A 24,458-nucleotide genomic window follows, 5' to 3' on the forward strand; every position below is an offset into this window, starting at 1 on the left:
TGAGGCAATCTATTCAGAACAGAGAACAAAGTTAATAGTGAATAATGTATTGACAGAATCATTTGACATCACAAAGGAAACCAGACAGGGCTGCCCACTGTCTCCACTATTATTTATAATGGTATTAAAGGTATTAGAAAATTATATGAGAGAAACATCAGAGGTAAAAGGAGTTAAAATAGGTGCCAAAAAAATTAAGCTTAATTTAAGAGTATTAACTCTAGAAGAATCCCAAATGAGTGTCAAAAAAGCAATGGAAGAAATTGAGAAATTTTAGCAACTGGCAGGATTCAAATTGAATAAGACAAAGACGAAAATGGTGATTAAAAAAAAAGTTGTCAATAAGTGGAAGAATGTCAGCGATTAAAATGAACATATTACCAAAGATGCTATTTTTATTTCAAACGATTCCTATAATTAGAGGCACAGGACAATTCAGAGAATGGCAGAAGGTTCTCTCACGTTTTACCGTATATGGCAAGGGAGAAAACCAAGGATTACATTTAAAATACTGATGGATAGAAAGGAAAGAGGTGGTTTTTCGGTACCTGATTTAAAACTTTACCATGAAGTGGCTTGCTTATGTTGGATAAAATATTGGATAATTTTAGAAAACACAGACCTGTTAGATTTGGAGGCATACAATAACAGATATGGGTGGCACTCCTATCTCTGGTATGCTAAAGTGAAAGTGCACAGAGGATTTACAAACCATGTGATACGGAGTGCCTTGTATGAGGTATGGGATAGAAACAAGAATCTGTTAGAAAGGAAAACACCGAAGGTTGTTGAAAAACGCTGCTCTAATTGGTTCCAACCCAATTTCTTTTGCAGGCCAGAGATGCTGGATGCTGCAAGGAACAAAGCCCGAGTAAAGGCCTGTTACATTATGATTGCTTGCTTTGCTGTGATTGCCTCTGATAAAAGGGCTGTTGAACGCCATGAATCCTCCACAAGCTGGAACTTAGCAAAGAAAGCCAAGTGGCGTGAAGAGGCTGCAACAAGAGCAGAGGAAAAGGCAAAATAAGAGTCATCTGCTCTTGAAACTGGAGCTGTGCTGGGAATGAAGAAAACACACAAAATTGGCAAGTTAGCAAGAGATACCCTCCAGGGAAAACACTGAAGTTGAACACAACTTACATTTCTACTTGTGTAACAAATACTGGGAGAGAGAGAATTATTTTTTTCTGTCACAAGTGAATAAATAAATCAAGTTCAGTAAAAAAAAATTGAAAGAAAAGAAAAGAAAGGAAAACACCGTGGTGGGTCTCACAGTTGAAATGTTAACAGTAAAGAATTTGAACATGGAGGGGAGGTGAGCCACATATGAGGAGATTCTGATGAAAACAGAGAAAGGATGGAAACTGAAGCCCTATAATTGCATTGAGGAGAAATTTACAGGATGGCTGCAATACCATCAAGTGAACGATGTGTTTAAGGATGATAAAAAATTAGGATTCGATGATAAAAAAAAAATCAAAATTTCAAATTGATATACTAGAAAGTAGGACCAAATAACTTTTAAAAATGTGCAATTTCTTACTAGAGTGGAACACAAAAGATGAACTGATAAAAGAGGCAATGATAAAATGGGCAATAGATTTTAGGCACAACATTGAATATGATGCATGGATGAAACTTTGGAATGAGAATTTAAAATTTACTGCATGCATTACTCTAAAAGAGAATGTAATGAAAATGATATATCGCTGATATTTAACACCTGTCAAACTAGCAAAAATGTATAGGACGAGTAGTAAAATTTGTTGGAAATGCAAAGAAAAGGATGGTGATTTCTACCACATGTGGTGGACATGTGACAAAATGAAAAAAAATTGGGAAGTGATCTATAACGAATTAAAAAAGATACCCGAAGCTTTTTTGCTAGGTTTGATGGAGGAGGATATCAAGAAGGCAGACCAAAGATTATGCTACGGCTGCTGCCAGTATCTTGATAGCCCAATAATGGAAAACACAGGAATTACCAACTGTGAAGGAGTGGCAGACGAAGATGTTCGAATATGTGGAATTAGCAAAACTGATCCATAGGATCCGCAATCAGGAGGAAACAAAGTACCAAAAAGAATGGAGTAAATTTATGGATTATATAAGTGAGAACTGTTGAAGTTTGAGGACGTTAGCAGGACTAAAATAAATCTTATGTCATGGTTCAGATACTACTAAGGAACTGTGGATTAGAGATTGGAATAAGAAAACCTGCGGAAGGGAAGGAGGGAAGTCAATGCTCTACGGGGAGTAAGGAAAGATAGATGTAAATAGATATGAAATAATTGTGTATTTTGTTTGTGTATTTGAAATGAAAATCTAATAAAAAACGTATTTTTTTAAAAAAAAAATCTGCTGATGAATCAGGAGACTAGTCACCTGCAGTTTCTGCTACGGCATTCTGCATGTCTCTGTGGTATGCAACACCTAGAGCCCAGCTCATGTAACATGTGGTAAGATGACATGCAAGAGGATGGGGATGGGGCAATGGACAGGCGAGCCAAAGATGCATAGGATAAATAATAATAGGAAATTACTTTTTACATGCCTGGTGACTGCTAAACACAGAAAAATGGCAATACTTAACTGAAAAGAGTTAGCAGAGCTGCAATTCTGGGCGCTGCATCTCCCATTCGTCCCTGGCCACTGAGCATGCTGGATGAGGGTGATGGGAGTCGTAGTCCAGCGACATTTGGAGGACCCCAGGTTCCCCACCCCAGCCAGACAGAGTGAGGTGGTAAGTGCAGGTAGCTTGATTCTGGACTGTGTCACTTCCATGGGTAGGCATGACATCATATTTTTTGAATGCTCTAACAAAATACCTCCCTTCCTGTGTAAGCATATATGTGATGCGCAGAACCCTATGCGCGCGCAGAGTCGCTCTCTTCTGCGAGGGAGAAGGCTGGCCCACACCATCCCTCCGCCAAGGGGCACGAGAGGAAGGCCCCTGGGGGAGAAAGGCAGGTGAGGGCGGGGCGGGGGGCAGGGCTGCACCCTGGGGAGAGCGGGGTCGAGAGAGAGCAAGAAAGGGAGAAAAAGAGAAAGGGAGAAAGAGAGAGGGCCAGCCTGGCTCGGCACGTCTCTGCTGGCCGAACGTCGCAGCGCCTCTTCCGCCCTTTCCCCTCCCCTTCCTTTCCGCTAGTCTCTTCTCCGGTGGGACCTCCTTCCGGTACCCCTGCCCTCGCCCAACATGGCGGCAGCACAGCCTCTTCCGCCCATTTCCCTCCCCTTCCTGTCCTCTTGCCTCTCCTCCGGCGGCACCTCCTTCCGGTACCCCTGCCCTCGCCCAACATGGTGACAGCGCAGCCTCTTCAGCCCTTCCGAGCTAGGAGTGCAGAAAAAGGTGAAACTGCCATGAAAAGGAGGAGTGAGTGTGTGAGTGAGCGAGAGAGAGAGAGAGACAGGGAGCATCCTAGAATGGTAGAGATGGAATGGTAGAGAGGGAAGGGAACCCAAGGGTCATCTAGTCCAACCCTCTGTAAGGAAGCTCAGAGCTACAATTCCCAGGTCTTCTTTGGGAATTCTATGGGAATTGAGAGTTTCTACATTCATGAGCATTCATGAGCATCCGCTCATGTTTTTACCTTTTATTGAAAGCGGCCACAAGTGACTTGGGAAATGCAGCCAGATGGGTGGAGTATAAATAATATAATTATATTGCTCCTGCTGCTGTTCTTCTCTTACTCAAACCCAACCCTATCCCAAACCTTAACCTTAATGCTCACCCTAACTCAAACCTAACCCTCACCCTAGCGCTCACTTAACCCTAACTCCAACCCTAATGTTAACTTAAACCCAACCCTATCCCGAACCTTAACCCTAACCCAAACCTTAACCCAAACTTAAGCCTAAACCTAAACCTAAGCCTAATTTAACCCTAAACCTAAACCTAACCTTAACCCTAATTATAATTTAAACCTAACTCTTAACTTAACCCTAACCCTGATTGTAATCATTACCCTAACCCTGGCCCTAACCCTAACTCAAACCCAACCCTAACCCTAAAGGTGCAAGAAGTATCTGTGGGTTAGGGGGTAAGGGGTGTCCTACGGTTTAGGAGTTAGGGTCAGGTTGGGGGGTAGGGTTTGTCAGGAAAAAGCAGCAATGCAAAAGCCAGCTGCAGGTGGCTGGAATGCAAAACAGGATGTTGCTGTCTGGAACTGTACTGTTGGGAAAAAGGGGCAGTCTATTCTCTGTACTGAGCACCGGATGTTAGCTCAGAGTGTCATCTGACCTGTACTGGAAGTACAGGGGTGGAGCTGAGACTCTACTGCCGGAGTCTGGAGGGTACAGACACGTTTCTCTGTACTGCTGAATGACAGGAATAAAAGACATGTAAATAGGACTCCTGTCTGTCTCTTTTCCCCTCCCTGGGGGAATGCAGGGAGGGAGAAGGAGGAGGGTGTATTCTCCTCACGTTTGAGGAGGATCGCCGATTTGTGACCTTGCCTGTATCCTGCCGGGAGACGCAGACGGGAAGGTCAACAAGGATCTCAGCTGGATGCCTGGAGTGAGGCCAGTTACCTCTGACTGCGGCCGAGATTCCTGACATATGGTAGCAATGCTGGTGGTTCTGATCCATGGAAAGCTACATGAGAGGTGGATGGATCGTCGCCATCCTCTGCATGAAAAAAGATAACGTCTGCGTGCAGCCAGAAGCTGAACAGACGGCTGGACACCGAGAGGAGGTGTTTTCCACGCAACGGAGCCTAAGGTATGCTGAATTTCGGGCTAAAAGTGTGAACGCAGATTGATTCATTCTCTGGTTCACGGGAGCTGCGTTTTGGAAAAAAACAGCTCTGATAGAAGAGGCCTGCAGCTTGGAAGCTCAGCCTGCATTCCAGGAATTCTTGTGGTTGATAAGCTTTCCTGTTCAGAGATTGGAATGCACGGTTGCTAAGCGACGCCCGTCAGAGACGTGGAAAAGTACTGATTGCGCAGCTGGCTCTGAGAGAGCCTGAGAAAAGCGAAACAAAACCGCGGAGTGTTTGTTTAGGCTAACTTGGTTGCTGTGCAAGGACTGAGAAACTGCTTGCAGTTTTGCCTGCCAGAGAAGGCAGAAAACAACCCAGCAAAGGCTTTTAGCAAGGCTGGAGAGTGAGAGTTGAGGCTTGGATTCAAAATGGATGCCAAGAAGGGGGGAGCCCTGCCTTACCCATCTCCCCTGACTAATGACAATTATTCATCTTGGTCTGTAAAGATGAAGGCCCTGCTGCAGAATCAGAGGCTCTATGGGGTGATTGAGAACCCCATCCCTGCAGCACCGACCAGAGGTTGAGAATCACAGAACGTGAAGGCCCGGACGGCTATAATTCTGTGTGTCTCAGATGAGCAGCTCATGCATATTCAGCATTTAGAGAACGCACGAGAGATTTGGGAAACGCTACGTAGAACACATCAGAGGGATGCTGGTTCTTCAGCGTTGCTGTATTTTGAGAAGTTGACCAATCTGAGGCTTGCGCCTGATGGAGATGTTCAAGCGCACCTGACAGAGATGAAATTTCTGCGCCAACAGATGGTGGAACGCAATTTCCGTCTACAGGAGGAAGTGTTTTGCTTCATGATGATCAACAGCCTTAGTCGGACTTACAAGGTTGTTGCCAGTCAGCTTGGTTCCCTACCAGCTCAGGATCTGACCGCGGAGAGGGTGTGTGCCGTCGTTCTGAATGAACACGACAGACTTGCTGCACTGGAAGTGAAGGACAGGGGGAGGGAAGAACAGAGTTCAAGTTCTCCCACTGCTGTTGCTACTGGAGAGAATGCTGTAGCATTGAGCACTGTCCGATGTTACAATTGTGGACAGGCTGGGCATCTTCAGAGGAACTGTAGAAAGCCACGCCAGCCAAAAGGAGCCAAGAGCAGCTCTGCGAAGCCTGAGGCGTCAGGCAAAAGCCGTACCAAGTGCCAGGTGAAACCTGCAAAGGCTTTGATGTCGCTAAAAGCCACACCAGAGGTGGGGAACTCGTTTGTTCTGGACACGGGTTGCACGGTTCATATGTGCCCACACAGAGAACTGTTTTAAATGTTTAAGAAGCAAAGCTTCGCTGTGAAACAGGCCAACGGTCAGGAGTTGGAAGCGACCGGGATTGGGACTGTGTATTTTGAGAGTCTGAACTTGACTATACACAATGTGTATTTGGTTCCTCAGTTGCAGTTCAATCTGCTGAGTGTGTTGCAGATTGCAAAGAAAGGACTGAAACTGTCCTATGATGCTAAGAGCTGCAAGATCTACAAAGATGGAGAACTGTATCTTACTGCCAAAGAGAAAGATGGACTGTATTTGTTGACTTTTGATCAAAGTGATTACATGAAATGTAATTCTTCTGATTCTAACATAATCTCTCTTGCAGGTGTGACCAAGAAGGACACCAGGAAGGTGACCAGGAGGGTCGACAGAGCGGTTATGGACCACCGGTATGAAATTCACGGCATGCAGTGCCTTAAAAGAAAACATTATGAAAATGGTATACAGGTGGTACATGACCCCAGTCAAACTTGCAAAGATATATCATTTGTCTGACAATAAATGTTGGAAGTGTAAGGAGGCTGAAGGAACATTCTTTCACCTCTGGTGGACATGCCCGAGGGTGAAGGCTTTTTGGGAAATGATTTATAATGAGTTGGAAAAGGTATTTAAGTATACCTTTCATAAGAAACCAGAGGCCTTCCTCCTGGGCATTGTGGGCCAGAGAGTGCCAAAGAAAGATAGAACTTTCTTTTTATATGCAACGACAGCAGCAAGAATCCTTATAGCCAAATATTGGAAGGCACAGGAGTTACCCACGCTGGAAGAGTGGCATACGCAACTGATGGACTACATGGAACTAGCTGAAATGACTGGCAGAATCCGAGACCTGGGAGAAGAGGCAGTGGAAGAGGACTGGAAAAAATTTAAGGACTATCTACAAAAACACTATAAGTTATATGAATGTTGAGAATTTGCTAAGTTTTTGGGAAAAACATGCTTCAGTATTGAGATTTGAAAATGATGGAAACTAAGTTATGACTGTGAAAAGTTTAAATTTTAGAATATATAATTAGAAGAAAGTACAAAAACATATGAAACAAGGTTTCAATTTGCTGTTTATTGTAAAGAAAGCAGGGATGGAAGATCTGGGGAAGTCCAGTAGATTATGAAAAAAGATCTGGAAAAGTGAATTTTCTTGTATACAATCTCTTCTTCTTTTTTTCTGTAAAACCGCTTTTGTTGTGTTATTGATGATGTATCTTGACCTTGGAAAAAAAGCAATAAAAAATATTATATATATAAAAAAAGGAGGGTCGACAGAGCATTTCAGCGGGTGTATGCTGATGTGATTGGTCCTGTAGCGCCATCTACAGGCAATGCAAGATATTATCTTGTGTGTGTGGATTGTTTCTCAAATTTTGTTTGGGTTTTTATGATGGAGAAACCACAAGAAACCTTAGAAAGGTTTCAGGAGTTTTGTGACAAGGTTAAAAATATGCATGATGCTAACATTGATTGTCTTTTCACAGATGAGAAGAAATTTTTTCTTTTACAGGATTTTCAGAAGTTCCTGGATGAAAAAGGGATAGACCACAAAGTTGCTGTTTCGGCAGAAGCATGGAACAGGGGGTTCTGTGTGAGGGTGAACAAAGAATTGCAAAAGGGGATGAATGCGCAATTGCTTAGTTCACATTTTCCACATGAATATTGGGCGGAGTCATTAATGTCCTATGTTCACGTGTGGGTGAGAAAGGTCTCAAAAGAGTTGGGAAGTTCTCCTTTTGAGAAGCTGTTCAATAGAAAACCTTCTGTTGCCTATTTTAAGGTTTTCAGGTCTCATGTGAGAACAGAAGCTCCAGGTGGAGTGAAGAATGCCAGAGGCATTTTTGTGGGATATGAAAAGGGTCTCTACAGAGTAATTTTGTCTGAATCTGGTCAGGTGATTCTCACAAAGTTTCTAGAAAGTGCTCTGGAACAGGAGCGGGTTGTTGTTCATACATTTCCCACAGAGGACAATTCAGATGATGATGATGATGATGATTTCACAGATTACAGTGGTACTGATGATGACAGTGATAGCTCAGAGAGCTCAGTTGTAACAGTCATTGAGAGGAAATCTCACACAATGGCAAGACCTTCACAGGTGAAGGATGAACCACTGTTTGCCATTGGATCTGGTTCTCAACAAAGTCCTGAGGTTGAACCAGTGAGCAGAGGGGATCAGCACCTCATACGCAGGTCTGAGAGAGTTACAAAGGGTGTACCACCAAAGAGGTACTCAAAAGAGTTTGCTAACTTAGCTGTTGCATGTGTTGCTATTGTTAACAACTCAAAACAGGTTGAAACAGTGTCTAAGTCAGAGACAAAGACACAACAGAGAGCTGCCAGCCAAGGTAATGCAGATGCACTCATTCCTTGGAAGAAGAAGAAGAAGAGTTTGGATTTGATATCCCGCCTTTCACTCCCCTTCAGGAGTCTCAAAGCGGCTAACATTCTCCTTTCCCTTCCTCCCCCACAACAAACACTCTGTGAGGTGAGTGGGGCTGAGAGACTTCACAGAAGTGTGACTGGCCCAAGGTCACCCAGCAGCTGCATGTGGAGGAGCGGAGACACGAACCCGGTTTCCCAGATTACGTGACTACCGCTCTTAACCACTACACCACACTGGCTCTCTGAAGCCAGACAACCAGAGAGGTACACTGGTGAAACCAGTGGTGGGGAGTTCCAAGGGTGGAACTGAAACAACAGGGGACTGTTATATGTAGAACAACTGTTTGTTTTCTTCTCTGGATCGTGTTTTGCACATTGATGCTTTTGGGGGAGGTTGTCAGGAAAAAGCAGCAATGCAAAAGCCAGCTGCAGGTGGCTGGAATGCAAAACAGGATGTTGCTGTCTGGAACTGTACTGTTGGGAAAAAGGGGCAGTCTATTCTCTGTACTGAGCACCGGATGTTAGCTCAGAGTGTCATCTGACCTGTACTGGAAGTACAGGGGTGGAGCTGAGACTCTACTGCCGGAGTCTGGAGGGTACAGACACGTTTCTCTGTACTGCTGAATGACAGGAATAAAAGACATGTAAATAGGACTCCTGTCTGTCTCTTTTCCCCTCCCTGGGGGAATGCAGGGAGGGAGAAGGAGGAGGGTGTATTCTCCTCACGTTTGAGGAGGATCGCCGATTTGTGACCTTGCCTGTATCCTGCCGGGAGACACAGACGGGAAGGTCAACAAGGATCTCAGCTGGATGCCTGGAGTGAGGCCAGTTACCTCTGACTGCGGCCGAGATTCCTGACAGGGTTTAGGGTTACGGTATAAGGTTAGGGTGGACTGGGACACGGATGGTGCTGTGGTCTAAACCACAGGGCCTAGGGCTTGCCAATCAGAAGGTCCGTGGTTCATATCCCCACAACAGGGTGAGCTCCCGTTGCTCGGTCCCTGCTCCTGCCAACCTAGCAGTTTGAAAGCACGTCAAGTGCAAGTAGATAAATAGGTACCGCTCCGGCAGGAAGGTAAATGGCGTTTCCATGTGCTGCTCCGGTTCGCCAGAAGCGGCTTTGTCATGCTGTCCCCATGACTCGGAAGCTGTCTGCAGACAAACGCTGGCTCCCTCAGCCAGTAAAGCGAGATGAGTGCCGCAACCCCAGAGTCAGGGGCTAGGGCCACAGCAAGGTCCTCCTATATGCTCAATTTGCAAACTAAATCAGGAACTCTGCATCTGCAGTTTGTGAAGGGATGAAGAAAAGAAACCTGCACAGAACTATGCAGTTAAGGTCAACTGTTATCTGGCCCTCAGTTGACTGTTGGTACGGGATAGAGCATCCCATTCCGGTCACTGAATGGGCAAAGTGCTTTGATGGGCATATGATGGGCTGCTTTGTGTGGAGGGAATTGGAGCTTAGATTTGTCATGGCACCCTTATCAGGGAAAGTGGATCTGTGCCTTGAACTGGTTTGATTGAGTTTGGGATTTGAGTTTGGGATTTGACCAAATTTGGTATGCAGCTCTACTGCATACTGCTAGCTATATCTATATATTTGCACTTTATTATTATAATAAAGTATTATTATACTTGGAACATTATCCTTTTTTTAAACGAAAACATATTTTTATTAAGTTTTACATAACAAATTTAAATTCAGACATTAATCATCATTTAGGATTCCCTGAATCCTTCGACTCCCCTCCACCCTTCCATGGTTCCCATTATCAATCTCCCCCCCCCCCCGCTGCTTCCCTTATTTTATCTCTTTTTTTAATATAAAAATAATCTTTCTACCATTTTTTTGGTACATTACAAGCATTTCTCAAATCCTGCTAAAGTTTTTAGTAGCTTATACAATATAATTTTTTCCTATTCTTTCTTAAATTTATTCTCTTCCTGGTTTCTGATTTTCCCAGTCAATTTCCAATTTCGCCATATCAACCATTCATCTCTGCTCAGGACTTTATCTTCTTTGCAATAGTATCCACACTGCTGTCATCGCGTACATAAATAGTCATTTCTGCTCCTTCGGAATTTCTGCACCTAAAATACCGGGTGTTATGTATTGAAGTTCTCACCCTGGCCACCCGGAGTATCGTGTATAGTATATAGTTTTCACACAGGTCCACATCAGTTACTTTAGGCGGGAAACCCTGGGTTGTTGTTGCTACAATGTTGACAGCCGGCTGCCTATAAAAGCAGGCCGGCTGAGCTGTTTGCTATTCTGTTCTGTTCCAGCTTACAAATAAAGAGCTGCTCTGGAGAAATTGCTGCGTTGTCTGCTATGTCTACCCACTATTTAACACCTAATAAAAGACTCTGGATTTTTTGCAAACGTTACTTTAAACTTTTTTTTCAATTCATTATAAATCATTTCTCAGAATGCTTTTGTCCACCACATTTCTTTCTCTTTGCATTTCCAACAAACATTTGAAGCAGTTCTAACCCTCCATAATTTTTCCCAAGATGAAAATTGGATATTATGCCCAATATCTTGTGCCAAATGTATCATTACCGATTTAACTTTTTCATCTTTGGTATGCCACTTTAGCAACAATTTATGCATTTTAGAAAGTAACCACATTATTTTCCATTAAAGATTTTTCAAACCTTGAAATTTCTTTACTGAATCCAATTTTCTTATCTATTTTAAACACATCTGTCAGAGCTGCTTGAAGATCCTAGCTCACGGAGGATCACGCTAGCCAGCGATCATTAAGTAAAAGTCTTTATTGAATTACAGTTTCCATTCTCACGCTGCTGCGCGCAACTCTACGTCTAGTAGCTAGGTCGGCGAAGCTCCGTCTGAGTCTCCGCCCCGTGTGCACCAACTTAATATCCTAGCCTTGCTCCACCTTTTCCGCCTGACTGTCCTCCTCTGGGTCCCTCTACCCCCCGGGGCTTCTTCCTTCCGGGATTCTTCTGACGCTGACCCGGACCCTCCTGCCTCCTTGCGCCGGGCTTTAGGACCTGGTTCCCTTTCGGGGCTGCTTACTGCGCCGCCTTCCTCTGCATTTGAACTTGGCGCGCGTGCCCAACTTTCCACTTTCCTCTTAACCGTTTCTTCGCTCCCCGATGGAGGTGTGGCCACTCCTGACTCATGCCCTCCCTCCTGTGGTGAGCTGCCAGCGCTTCCCCCCTGGCTCCCTTCCTCTTCCCTGCTTCCTGGCGGTGACGCTGGTCCCGATTTCCAGCTGCTCCCCCCTGAGTCCCCTCTGGCTCTATCTTCCTGGGGTGCCCCCCTAGACTCCCCCCTTGCCCTGGCCACTGGTGCTCCTTTCTGTGAATCCTCTGATTCACTGGAAAGACTAGGAGATCTCGGGTCGTCGTCATCACTCATCTTTTCTTCTGCCTCCTCCCCTTCGCTCTCTGTTTCCTCCCTTGCCCGTGCCTCTGCTCCTAAACCCCTGACATCCATCCCCCCCTCGAAGCCCCCCATTCCCCCCTCCCCTCCTTCCGGTGCTGGAGCTGGGGGCTGCTGTTGCAAAGGGACGAACGTCGGATATCGGTCGCTTCCCGTGGCGGGCCTCCATCTGAACTCTCCCGGGTCTTCCTCCCTGCTCTCGTCGACGACGGTCACCTCCGCTTCCATCTCTGTGCCGCCGTGCTCGAAACCAGGGTCGTCCCCGAAAATGTCCATGTCCGTCTCTCCCTCACTTCCTCCTGGCGGCGTTGCTCGTCCTGAGCATTCCAGCCACTTTCTGCGGAACTGCTCCTCTGGCCTATCGTCCCACCAATACGAGGGTTCTGAGGCAGATCCCGAGGGTGACCCCTCCGGGGAACGGACGTCTCGTGTCGGTTCCTCGTCCGAGTCGAACCCCCGGAACGTGCTGGCCGAAAGCGTGGGCGTGAAAAGCCAGTCGTCGAAAAAGTCTGCTGGCATAGGTCTATGTGGGAAGAGGGCATGAAACTCGTCTTTGAGCAGAGGTTCGTCTAAGGCGTAGCCCGGCACCCAGCTGTTCGCACTGGCCGGGGTGCCCTCCTTGGCGAGAAAGTATTCTACCCCCTCTTCCCCCCATCTGGAGTCCAAAATCTCCGTGACTTCGTTGATGCGCTCCTTCTGTGCCACTCCCGCGTGCCCTGTTCTGTCTCTGGCCGGACTCGGCGCCGTTCCGGGTTCCTGGAACCTGTGCGGTGCCTTGTAGGGAGTGAGCACCGATCTGTGGAATACCGGATGCATTCTGGAACCCTCCGGAAGTGCCAGTCTGAAAGCTACCGGGTTGACCTGCTCTTCGACTTGGTAGGGCCCCAGTTGTTTATGCCCTAGTTTCTTCTTGGCCAACGACCTGGCCGGCACTGCGTGGGCTGCTAACCAAACCCAGTCTCCCACGTGGAGCTCTTCTCCAACCCTTCTGTGCTTGTCTGCTTGTACCTTGTATGCGTGCTTGGCCAGCTCCAGGTGGCGCCTCAGCTGATCGTGGACTTCCTGCAGCTCCGACGCGAACGCATCTGCTGTCTGCGGCTCCCCCTCCCCCATTCTTTCCAGTCCCGGGAAGGTTCTGGGGTGCCTCCCGTTGTTGGCGAAGAACGGCGTGACCCCCGTGGACACGTGCTTCGTGTTGTTGTAGGCGAACTCGGCAAGCGGCAGGTAATCCACCCACGTCGCAGGCTGTTGATTTGCATAACATCTCAGGTACTGCTGCATGATGGCATTGACCCGTTCCGCTTGCCCGTTGGTCTGCGGGTGTCTCGCCGACGCCAGGTTGATCTTGACGTTCAGGAAGCCCATCAGCTTCTGCCAGAAATTCGAGATGAACTGCCGCCCCCGGTCGGACAGAATAGACCGTGGCAGACCGTGAACCTTGAACACGTGGTCTATGAACAGTTTGGCGGTTTGCTCCGCCGTGGCCACCTTAGCACACGGAATGAAATGCGCCATCTTGGAAAACAGGTCCACCACCACCAGCACTGCCGTCTTGCCCCTTGAGCTGGGCAGATCCGTGACAAAGTCCAGGGCCACCCTTTCCCAAGGTTCGACCGGAGTTTGCAGCGGTTCCAACAGTCCGGCCGGCGGTTTGTGCACTGGTTTGGCCCTCTGGCAGGTGTCACACCTCGCCACGTAGTCTGCGACCTCCCCTCTCATTCCAGGCCACCAGAAATCCCTGGCTACTAATTCCACCGTCTTCTCCTTGCCAAAGTGCCCGGCCGTGGGCGCGTCGTGCAGCTGCTGCAGCACCTTGGCTCGAAGTTCGTCTCCCGGCACGTAGATGGCCCCTTTACGGATGAGCAATCCATCTCTTAGCTGGAAACCGTCGGCCGCTGCCTTGCCCCTTTGCACCTCTGCCATCTTTGCTTGTGCGAAGGAGTCCCCCTGCAACGCTCGTCGCACCGCCTCTAGGTCCACGGTCGCCGCGGCGCACGCCCACACTGTTGGTGCGAATATGTGCATGGCGGCCGCTGGTGTTGCATCCTCCAGATACTGTGGCTTACGGGAGAGAGCGTCTGCCATGATGTTGGTGTCCCCCGGGACATACTCTATTCGGAAGTCGAAGTTCGCAAAGAACTCAGCCCAACGTATCTGCCTCTGGTTCAGGAACTGTGCCGTGCGCCAGTGCTCTAGATTCTTGTGGTCCGTGCAAACCTGCACCGTGTGCTTGGCGCCGATCAGAAAGTGCCTCCACGCCTTGAACGCTGCGTGAATGGCCAGCAACTCCCTGTCCCATATGGTGTAGTTCTGCTCGGACTTGCTGAGCTTCCTGGAGTAAAACGCTCCCGGTCGCCACACCCCCTGCGGGTCTTTCTGCAGCAGGACCGCCCCCACGGCTCTGTCCGAGGCGTCTGTCTCCACCCTCATCGGCTTGCTGGGGTTGACATGAAGCAGCTGCTCTTCCGACGCGAAGAGACGCTTGAGTGCCTGAAAGGACTGCTCCGCCTGCTCTGTCCAAATGAACTTCTTTTTCTTGGAGCTAAGCGTGTCAGTGATGGCCGCCGTCTGCATCGCGAAGCCCTTGATAAACTTGCGATAGAAGTTCGCAAAGCCGACAAACCGTTGGACCTCCTTCCGGTTGCGCGGGCTCTTCCAATCCAACACCGCTCGAACCTTGGCGCTGTCCATGGCGAGCCCCTTGTCAGACAGCTTGTAGCCCAGAAAATCCACCTCCGGCACGTCAAATTGGCACTTCTCCAGCTTGGCGTAGAGCCTATGTTGCTTTAGCCTGCTCAGCACTTCCTTGACGTGTTTGTCATGCTCCTGCTGCGACTCCGAAAAGATCAGGATGTCATCTAAGAAACAGACGCACGTCTTGTAGAGAAGTCCCGCCAACACGTGATGCATAAATGCTTGAAAAACGTGGGAGCCATTTTGCAATCCAAAAGGCATAACTCTATATTCGTAGGTCCCCAGTGGCGTGAACATGGCTGTCTTCCACTCATCACCCTCCCGCATGCGAATGAGGTTGTACGCCCCCCGCAGGTCCAACTTGGTGAACACTCTGCCCTTCCGTACCTTTGCGAGGAGGTCGTCAAGTCGGGGCATGGGGAAGTCCGATGGCCTAGTCACACTGTTCAAAATCCTGTAATCCACTACGAGTCTCTTTTGGGGCGTGTCCCGCTTCTTAACAAAGAATACGGGACTGCCCCCCACTGCCCTGGACTCCCGGATGAAGCCGCGCTGCAAATTATGATCAATGAACTCCTTGAGTTCTTGCAGTTCGTCCTCTGACATGGAATACAGTTTCCCTTTAGGCAGCGCCGCCCCCGGCAGCAGGTCAATTTTGCAGTCATATGGTCTGTGAGGGGGTAGCCTGTCTGCCTCCTTCTCGCAGAAAACTTCCAAAAATTCAGCGTACTTGTGGGGAATCGCTTGCAGCGTGCCTAGCAGCAGCTGTGACTCCTCTTCCTCTCCTTCCTGCCTGGGCACGATGCAGTGTTCAGCACAAAAGGAAGAGCCGAAGGTCAGCTGCCTCTGGTACCAAGCCATCGTTGGGCTGTGCTTGTCCAGCCAACTCATGCCCAATACAATGGGCGTGTCAGATAGTTGAGTGACGTTGAAGCTGATGATTTCTCTGTGATTCCCAAGTCGCATCACCATTGGTGGCGTCTGCTTCACCACTTGCCCCCCGAGCAGCTCCCTGCCATCCACCGTGACAACCTGCAGGGGCAGTGTGGCCGGCAGCAACTGCACAGCGTGCCTGTCGACAAAGTCCTGCCCTATAAAGTCCGCATTGCTGCCTGAGTCAATGGTGATTGGCACGTCCATGGTGATTCCATTGGGCAGCTGGAGAGATGCTGTGAGCCTCACTACTGGTTTGGGCGGGAGGGGGTTCACGGGCTGTAAAATCTCTGGGGACTGCGTCACTAACACGTCTGGCTGGGCCCCAGTGCCTCTTCCTCCAGCCAGACAGCGTCGTTTCCCTGCTGTGGTCCTCCTTGCTGCGTTGCTGCAGTCACCATTGCTGAGGCTGCAGTGAGCTTGTGGGGCCTCTGGGGACACTCTTTTGCCATATGCCCTGGCTCCTCACAGACGTAACACTTCCTGTTCCCTCTAGGAGGCTTCGCTTTCACTGCTGCCGGTGCTAGGGCTCTGGTTGCTGACTGAGCCCTTGCACCTCCAACCTCCATAGGTTCGGCTCCTCCTCCTGGCGGAGGCGTGGATTGCGCCCGCGCTGCTTCTCTGGGAAGGAAGGAGGGGCCCCCGGCTGGTTCGCGCCCTCCACGCCCTTCGTCCCTGCTCCACGGACGTCCTTCCAGCCTCACCCCCACTGCCAGTGCCCTCTGAACGACCTCCTGGGTGGTTCGGGGTCTCTCCCCCCTCGCGATCTCATCTTTAATCGAGTTGTGCAGCCCCTCCCAAAAGAGGTCTCTTACAGGAGCCGAATCTCTGTCCCATTCCAGGGCACTGACCAAGGCGAAAAAGCGGGCATGATACTGCCTGACGCTGGCCCTCCCTTGTCTCAGCCCATGCACCTCCTTCCGTGCAAGATCCACGTCAATACTTGATAAAAAACACCCATCCATCGCTTTAATAAAGGCATCTGCATTCTGGAGCGCCGGATCCTTATCTCTCCATAAATTGCGTAGCCATGCTTTCGCATCCCCATGCAAATGGGACATGATGAACCCCACTCTCTCTTGTTCATCTCTAAAGTCTTTATGCAGCAGTTGCAGTGCGCACAGTACGTCGGCTCTAAAGTTGGGATACTGTTGCAGGTTCCCATCGAAGTGAGAGACCAGCCCGCCTGTCCGTCTCGCCAACCCAATTCCCTCCTGCCGGGGTGTCTGCTTTGTCAGCACGTCTAACCTGACCTGGAGATCCCTGCAGGCGGCGGCTGCCTCCTCCTCTCTCTTCCTGGATGCGAGAACCTCGGCGTTCAGTTGTGCCACTGCGTTTCTGAGTTCCTCTATCTGCTGCTCAGCCGTCATGTCGTCTGCCGTTCGTGAGCTCGCTAGTAGGCACCTGTTTCTCTCCCCTCCTCGAGGCTGTAGATGCCCACAAGAGGGAGACGGAGCTTACTGTCAGAGCTGCTTGAAGATCCTAGCTCACGGAGGATCACGCTAGCCAGCGATCATTAAGTAAAAGTCTTTATTGAATTACAGTTTCCATTCTCACGCTGCTGCGCGCAACTCTACGTCTAGTAGCTAGGTCGGCGAAGCTCCGTCTGAGTCTCCGCCCCGTGTGCACCAACTTAATATCCTAGCCTTGCTCCACCTTTTCCGCCTGACTGTCCTCCTCTGGGTCCCTCTACCCCCCGGGGCTTCTTCCTTCCGGGATTCTTCTGACGCTGACCCGGACCCTCCTGCCTCCTTGCGCCGGGCTTTAGGACCTGGTTCCCTTTCGGGGCTGCTTACTGCGCCGCCTTCCTCTGCATTTGAACTTGGCGCGCGCGCCCAACTTTCCACTTTCCTCTTAACCGTTTCTTCGCTCCCCGATGGAGGTGTGGCCACTCCTGACTCATGCCCTCCCTCCTGTGGTGAGCTGCCAGCGCTTCCCCCCTGGCTCCCTTCCTCTTCCCTGCTTCCTGGCGGTGACGCTGGTCCCGATTTCCAGCTGCTCCCCCCTGAGTCCCCTCTGGCTCTATCTTCCTGGGGTGCCCCCCTAGACTCCCCCCTTGCCCTGGCCACTGGTGCTCCTTTCTGTGAATCCTCTGATTCACTGGAAAGACTAGGAGATCTCGGGTCGTCGTCATCACTCATCTTTTCTTCTGCCTCCTCCCCTTCGCTCTCTGTTTCCTCCCTTGCCCGTGCCTCTGCTCCTAAACCCCTGACAACATCATTTAATTGATATTGCAACCAGTCTGTTACTGTCTTATATCCTCAAAACTTTTTCAATTTCAATTGTTGCTCTACTTCCATAAGCAACTCTCTATAGGTTGCCCATTCAATTTTTGCATTAGTCTTTCTCAGGGATATCGCTTCCCTGGGGAAAGCCACCATGATGTCTTCTGCTCCAACAAGTTTTTATATTTTCCCCATAAATTGCTTTTCTTACCAAATGATTCAAAAACCATTTATGCACTTTGGTCTTCTCAGATGTGCATCTATCTGCTATCATGACCCTCAAAGTCTAGAATATCTGTATTTTTAAAAAGTTATCCATTCCTATAGCCAGTAGGGACACGACACCTCATAATATAATTTCAAATTTGGCAGAGAGAAGCCACCTCTTTCTTTACTATCTGTTAATAGTTTGTATTTAATCTTTGGTTTCTTCCCCTGCCAGATGAATTTAGATACATCTTTTTGCCATTGTTTGAAGCTCCACTGACCACAGGTATTGTTTGAAATAAAAATAACATTCTTGGCAATACTGTACATTCATTTTCATAACTGAAATTCTTCCCCAAAGTGATAAATTCATCCTTCCCCAGACATCCGTAATTTCTTTATCTCTTTCCACGTTGTTACATACCGATCCTTAAAAATATTTATATTCTTGACTGTTAGCCATACCTTCACCTTTCCCCTCAATTATCAATTGTGTTGCTAGTTGTAGCTCATTTTTATTTTTTATATTTATCAAAATTTTTATTTTTTTATATTTATCAACGACTTGGATGATGGACTCAAGGGCATCCTGATCAAATTTGCAGATGACACCAAACTGGGAGGGGTGGCTAACACCCCAGAGGACAGGATCACACTTCAAAACGACCTTGACAGATTAGAGAACTGGGCAAAAACAAACGATGAATTTTAACAGGGAGAAATGTAAAGTATTGCACTTGGGCAAAAAAAATAAGAGGCACAAATACAAGATGGGTGACACCTGGCTTGAGAGCAGTACATGTGAAAAGGATCTAGGAGTCTTGGTTGACCATAAACTTGACATGAGCCAACAGTGTGACGTGGCAGCTAAAAAAGCCAATGCAATTCTGGGCTGCATCAATAGGAGTATAGCATCTAGATCAAGGGAAGTAATAGTGCCACTGTATTCTGCTCTGGTCAGACCTCACCTGGAGTACTGTGTCCAGTTCTGGGCACCACAATTCAAGAAGGACACTGACAAACTGGAACGTGTCCAGAGGAGGGCAACCAAAATGGTCAAAGGCCTGGAAACGATGCCTTATGAGGAACGGCTAAGGGAGCTGGGCATGTTTAGCCTGGAGAAGAGGAGGTTAAGGGGTGATATGATAGCCATGTTCAAATATAGAAAAGGATGTCACATAGAGGAGGGAGAAAGGTTGTTTTCTGCTGCTCCAGAGAAGCGGACACGGAGCAATGGATCCAAACTACAAGAAAGAAGATTCCACCTAAACATTAGGAAGAACTTCCTGACAGTAAGAGCTGTTTGACAGTGGAATTTGCTGCCAAGGAGTGTGGTGGAGTCTCCTCCTTTGGAGGTCTTTAAGCAGAGGCTTGACAACCATATGTCAGGAGTGCTCTGATGGTGTTTCCTGCTTGGCAGGGGGTTGGACTCGATGGCCCTTGTGGTCTCTTCCAACTCTATGATTCTATGATTCTATGATCTTCCTCCTTCGTGCAGGTATTGTTTCTTATTGGCGTTTGCTTTGGTTCTCTGCCGGGGACTGGCTGCCTCAGTGTCTCATCCTTGAAAACCCTTATCAGGTAAAGAAGGTGAGACCGCCATAAAATGTTTTTCATCTCCATAAGTCGAGATGGAAGAGCTGGCATTCTAAAAGTCATAAATAGGTGTGTGATGTTTCTTATGCTGGGGGATCCCTCCTACTCCTGTTTTCTGGGTGAAATCATCTCCTTCCCTCCTTGAAAGGGGGGAGGGGTTGGATCATCTCCTTCCTTCTTAGAGTGGGGGAGGGTTCCCCCAGCAACATTACTCACAATTTGCTCTGTTTCCGAGCTAGGAATGAAGGTGTTGGCTTTCTGCCGCTTCTCTGCATTGGAGGAATTGTGAGTCCCAATTACCGTATTTTTTGCTCTATAAGACTCACTTTTTCCCTCCTAAAAAGTAAGGGGAAATGTGTGTGCGTCTTATGGAGCGAATGCAGGTTGCGCAGCTATCCCAGAAGCCAGAACAGCTTCTTTCACGCACAGCGATCCCTCCTGCTGTTCTGGCTTCTGAGATTCAGAATATTTTTTTTCTTGTTTTCCTCCTCCAAAAACTAGGTGCGTCTTGTGGTCTGGTGCGTCTTACAGAGCGAAAAATACGATATGCTGTTTTGGCTCTTAATGCCTCGTTTTTTCCTTCTAGCAGGCATAATTAGCAGCGGGGTGAGCTCCCATTGCTCGGTCCCTGCTCCTGCCAACCTAGCAGTTTGAAAGCATGTCAAAGTGCAAGTAGATAAATAGGTACTGCTCCAGCAGGAAGGTAAATGGTGTTTCAGTGCGCTGCTCTAGTTTGCCAGATGTGGCTTAGTCATGCTGGCCACATGACCCGGAAGCTGTACGCCGGCTCCCTCGGCCAATAAAGTGAGAGGAGTGCGCAATCTCAGAGTCGGCCATGACTGGACCTTTTATCAGATCAAGGCCAGGTCTTATGTTCAATGGATGAAAGCTGTGTGTTAGTTGCAAAGACTGCAGTCTACGTTCTTTAGTGTTCCTTGTTACGCTAAATCGAGTTGAGCCATAAAACAGTAGATAATAAAACATTAAAACAATAAACCATTAGGTTAAAAGCAAAGAAAACAAAATGACAACTAAAAATATAAACATAGGGTCAGAAGATGGCTAAAACCTAATTGAAAGCTTAATTGAAGGCAGGAGGTTCTGGCTAGGCTGCTACCTCCGTCGCCATTTTGGCTCACAAATGTTTGTTTGCTGCTGCTGCTGCTGTTGTGTTTATTGTTGATGTTGCTGCTGTGCACGTGTCCTAGGGGTCCTAGGAGGCCATTTTGGATGAAGGCAGAGTGACCGGAAAGAGGCGCCACCAGAGGAGAGGCAAACGAAGACATGCCACCACCGCCATATTGGTTGAGGGCAGTTGGGCCTAGCCTGGCCATTTTGTGGCACTGGTCTCCCTTGTGAGGTGGGCGCCTCATCTCTTGAGGGGTCCCAGGAGAAGTTAGGGGTCCCTGCGGAGAAGGAAGGGTGGAGCCCCCCCCATCCCCTCAGGGAGGAGTTCCAACAGTGCCTTAGGTGCCTTGGCCTTTCTCTGGTTTGTTGTTGTTGTTGCTGCTGCTGCTGCTGTTATCATCATTATCCTCAGTATTATCCTTATTCTCCTCCTTCTCTTCCTTGCAGCATTTCCCTGAGCACTAAGCTCCTTCAGGAGCTGCCCAGGTAGACTGCCACTGGCAAGGGAGGCTCCACCCGAGAGAAGAAGTGCCTAGGAAGCCATGGTAGCCCCACAAGGTGGGCTTCTGTCCCCCTGGGCGTCTTTTGGGGTACAGGGGCCAAAGTCCTGGTTTCTGCCTCCACCCTGCCAACCTTTGGCCCCCCTTGCCCTGCCGGCTTGCAGATAAGGTGGGGGCGAAGGCCTGCTGGGTGCTGCTGTGAGGACGGCGCGCCTGAGGGGTGCCCTGCTGGGCTGGGGTGAGGGAGGGGGGGCTGTGAATCCCATCCCTCTCTCTATTCTTTTTATTTCTCTCTCTTCCCTCTCTCATTTCCCAAAGAAGTCCTGGGAATTATAGCTCTGAGCTTCCTTTCAGTGGGTTGGACTAGATGCCCCTTGATGCCCCTTCCATGTCTCCCATGCTCCCTATCTCTCTCACTGTTACTCTCCTTTTAATGGCACTTCCCCCGTTTTTTTTTCCTAGCTGGGCCTCCATTTCTTAGCTGAGCCGCCTCCAGGAACCCAAGTGCTGGCGCCTGCAACTTTGCCTGTGACTGCTGGGATTGCTCTGACAAGATCCATTGAAGCTAGTTTTGGCGTCACCAAAGGAATCAGGGAGATGTGCTTCAATTCCCCTCACAGATAGTATTTAACCCATCACGGCATCTCTCAAAGCACCCTGGGAACTGTAGTTTCTTATGGGGGGAGAGAATATTCTGCACAACCTTTCCCAAGGGAACTCTGGGAGTTATAACTCTGAGAGGGTCTCTTTGGGAAACGGAACAAACTACAGTTCCCACGATGTCCCCCAAAGCACCCTGGGAACTATTGCTTGCTCTGGGTGTTGAGGGTTGCGAATCCCTTGACAGATCTAGTTCCCAAGCCCATTTCTTTTCCTAGGGAACTCTGGGAACTGTAGCTCATGGGAGGAACATCACTTGGTGTCCTGAATTCTGGGAACTGTAGCTTGCTCAGGGCGCCTGATTCCTTCTCCTTCTAGGCTACCAGAATGGGCTGGAACCGCCAAGTGTCGCCTTGGCCTGCGACTCTGAAGGCACCACCTGCAGCTGGGAGGACGTCAGCATGTCTGGGTACTGGTGGCGCCCAGGGTGGGGCGGAGGCTGGGTGTGCGGCCCCGACTCCCCCTTCAACCACACGCTGGGCACCAACCAGGGTAAACTTGCTTCATTTGAAAGGCAGAGAAGCATTGCTAAGCAGTTAGAGCACCCCTTTGACCTGGCGCCCCCCAACCAGGCTGGTAGATGAGCACCTCGGAGCAGCGAACCAAGCCGCCTGACTCCACTCCCTGACCATGAGTGATGCGGCCACAGCCTGTGAACTCCACACCTGGTACAGTATGGCTGAGAAAGGTAAGCTTGGGGCACTGGTCGGAAAACCAACAGGCGCAGAGCCATGTACTTGGCCTTTTTCCCTGTGTGGAGGAAATGCCACAAGGCACAGTTGTCGTAATTCCATATTGATATCACATATTACATTTCTAAGCTGCAGGACATATCGTGGTGATATCATATAATTATTATTTATTGATTTCCAGACCACTGACCCACCTGGTAGGGCCAGCATAATGAAATACCATTCTTATAATGAAATTTACTGATGCCCTGCTTCCCGCCCCCCTTTGGGATTCCTGGCAGCTGACCGATAAAAATGAGAGCAGTTGAGATGAGATGTCATTCTGCAATTCTCGCAGGGGTCAGGCTAGATGACCCCCGGGTCCCATCTTCTCTGTTTATATATCTATGGTTCCCACCTGCAGGGGTCAGGCTAGATGACCCCTGGTTCCTCACCCCTCCGCCCTTCCTGTGCAGGACTCAACGGAAGCTTCCCTGTGGAGCTGAGCCATGGCGACCACATTGTCCCCTGTGGCGAAGCCCTGCCTAATCCTCAGGCACCTGGCGCCCCCTGCTGGCCTACACCGGAAGAGTCCACAGTGCTTTCCAGTTAGGTCTTGGGCTCCTCGCCCTCTCCGGCCGGCTCCTTATCTGGAGCATGTCAAGAGCGCAGGTGACCTTCTCCTCGGTGGCGAGTGTGGCACTGGACAACGTGTAGTTCATGAACTGTGGCCCCCAAAGTCAAGCTTTATTTTCCGCCTCCCCAAAACCTGGCCAACCAGATAGATTGCTTGGAGGCAACTCATTAACCGTCCCAACATTTCCAAGTCCCTGGAGCTGCACCCCAGGCAAGCCGTGCCTGCCAAGCGGCTGCGTGGCCCCTGCCCACACCGAGGACTGTGGCGACGGTGGAGATGAACGGTGTTGTGGTGACCGGTCAAGGGGGCATTTGAGGCCAGGGGAACATTGGCACCACCGGAAGGGAGGGGGTTACCAGGAAACCTCCCAACCAGGCCAAAGCATTTGAGGAGGGTGCAGAGTATGTTGGCTGAAATGGGGCTTACCCTGGGGAAAATCCTGAGCGGAAGTTGCAAGTTGGTGGCCACCACTGCCTCTTGTGGCAGGGAGTTCCATAATGTGCGCTTTGTCCTGAATCTTCCAGCGTCCAGCTCCATGAGTTCTACCATTATGAGAGGGAGAAAAACTTTCCTCTATCCACTTTCTCCAGGCCATGTCTCATTGGCCTGGAGAAATCACATCTTTGCACAATTTAATGCACAAACAGTCAAAGAACAAATAGGAAATAGGAACAAATAGGAAAACTCCCCTGCGTTTGCTAAATAACCACATCCCTCATTTGTGTTGCTGGGATAAATTTATTTAACACTCTGACGAACTCACCTGCCAAAACACAGGAGAATATCAACAATCCAGGACAGAAAATTTTACCCATAGTGTTTTGTTTTTCCAGAATCAGCTAAAACAGAAGGGAGAGGTCACCCATTACTTGTAAGGGAGCAAATATCCCTTTGAGAAGTTTCTCCCGAAATGGAAGGCACACGAGACTCTGTAATTCTCTTCTTTGGGAGGTGGGTGTCATGCAGGTGGCCTTGGGGAGCTGGATGCGAAGGAGGCACGTCCCAGGCCTTTGAACTGCAACAAGGACAACCTGGGAACATCTCTCACCTACTGTGCCTGCATCTCACTCGCTCAATTGCTCCGCTCCCAGCCGAGAACAAAGACCAACCTGTTTTGTAGGGTTAATGTTACACATGGTGTTCCCATTATTTAGGGACTGGTGATTCGCTTCATCATTAGGGTCCAGACTGAGGTTCCCAGGGTGGCACGTGGACTCCATGGCACCCTCAGACACCCTTCTTAGGCCCCCTGGCTCTTTTTAAAAAGTTTCCCCAAAATCTGTTACGTTTTCACAGTGCTACAAGACCATTTGTTTTGGCAGTTGAGGGATTATTTATTTATTTATTTATTTTGCCCTTTATTTTACACCACTGTAAATTATTAAATAATA

The 24,458-nt window shown here is 48.8% G+C and overlaps 1 long non-coding RNA gene across 7 annotated transcripts; it reads left to right on the forward strand.

Moving 5' to 3' along the window:
• The first annotated feature begins 325 nt into the window (after positions 1 to 325).
• On the forward strand, positions 326 to 24,458 carry LOC310708645. 7 transcript variants are annotated; one of them, XR_014527101.1, is made up of 5 exons: positions 2,913 to 2,970; positions 19,374 to 19,456; positions 20,680 to 20,831; positions 21,047 to 21,157; positions 21,562 to 24,458. It is a non-coding gene; the product is annotated as an uncharacterized lncRNA (long non-coding RNA). The 7 variants fall into 7 exon arrangements; XR_014527104.1 differs by lacking the exon at positions 2,913 to 2,970 and adding an exon at positions 3,033 to 3,349; XR_014527106.1 differs by lacking the exon at positions 2,913 to 2,970 and adding an exon at positions 17,664 to 18,161.

This window comes from Podarcis liolepis, assembly GCF_965112155.1.
Source record: "Podarcis liolepis genome assembly, chromosome: 6".
NCBI classification, from domain to species: domain Eukaryota; kingdom Metazoa; phylum Chordata; class Lepidosauria; order Squamata; family Lacertidae; genus Podarcis; species Podarcis liolepis.